We start from the raw sequence: 1,223 nt of genomic DNA, 5'->3' as shown, positions 1-1,223 counted from the left end.
GAAAACTAGGACTCTTATGCATCCCTCAGAAAATGGTCAACATGATTCACAGCACATATGAAGATTGAACATATTGAGCTATTCATAATTGTAACCTGTCAGCACCTCTCACGCTGAGTATCTGAATTAGACAAGGATGTTTGCTGTTGTCACTGATTTTCTTTCCGGAGATAGACTTTTAAATGAAAGTTATCATATTAGTACTGGTTTAATTTGTTAGCACCATATTAATGCTTATATTCATTGTCTTATTTTATCTGCTTTGTCAGTATCAGTAGCTTCCTATTTATCACTGTCATTTGTGTTTATACTAGTAAGGTATGTTGAAAAGGACGGTTAATGCGAAGTTATTACAAGTTTTCATATAGGAAAGTCTGCACAGACCTCATAGTTTAAAACAAGTAATTCCATTGCTGAATTCATAAACTTCTGATTGAGTTTGGGTTTCTGTTATGGATATGAGTAGCCCTAAAAATGGCAGGTTACCTTGGTTGCATCATTTATGTTTTTCTCACAATTCTTAGCACAAGAGTATTGCATGAAGAAGACATTTAACCAGGAAACATCAACTTTCAGAAAAGTGCAATTTTTTATTAAAACCTGAAATCTAAATAGCAAAAATATATGTAATTTAAAATGCTAAACTATATACACAGACTTTATTTTTTTCTTTACATATGTACATTTATGTTACAACAGTTACTCTTCTGTGAAGGAAAGTAACTGTATTATACAGAAAGTAGGTTGGAACACAAGTAAGAAAACTAGGAAATCCCGTTTAAAACTACAAGTTTACCACAATTGCAGGAATTATGCATATCTGTGGACATTTCCCCACATAAAAGTACTGAGAAAATGTTGTTGTCATAATAAATGTCTGAACAGGCCAACATACATGATAGATGTACAGAAATTTGGCATGGTAAAGGACACCTTGAAAGAAGAAATTACAGGTTTCTAACAATTCTCCAAATGTGCCACTGCATGACTATTGCTAGTTATATAACTTAAACCAAAAGTGACTCTAAGGCCAATAAATCTGCATTGAAATTTAAGAGTGCATCTTGAATTTGAAACTGAAATTCAAGAGTACAACTTCTTGAAGAAGTTGCACATATCAAGACAGAGAGTAGTTTTTATTTTTCAGTTAGTGAAATGCTTTGTATATCTCACTAGAGTATTGTAAGCCCTGGAAAGCAAGTCCTTATGTCTTTTTATTATTT

At 32.5% G+C, this 1,223-nt stretch overlaps 1 protein-coding gene across 1 annotated transcript in view; it reads right to left on the bottom strand.

Moving 5' to 3' along the window:
• Positions 1-477: 477 nt before the first annotated feature.
• LOC122807988 overlaps positions 478-1,223 on the bottom strand; it is a 163,212-nt gene continuing 162,466 nt past the window's right edge. The window contains exon 11 of the mRNA XM_044079007.1: positions 478-1,223. This exon is cut by the window's right edge and continues 501 nt beyond it. The gene's annotated coding sequence lies outside the window, so the exon portion shown is untranslated.

This window comes from Protopterus annectens, chromosome 8.part0, assembly GCF_019279795.1.
Source record: "Protopterus annectens isolate FY-2018-M chromosome 8.part0, PAN1.0, whole genome shotgun sequence".
In the NCBI taxonomy this organism is placed as follows: Eukaryota; Metazoa; Chordata; order Ceratodontiformes; family Protopteridae; genus Protopterus; species Protopterus annectens.
This window is presented reverse-complemented; position numbering and strand designations above follow the sequence as displayed.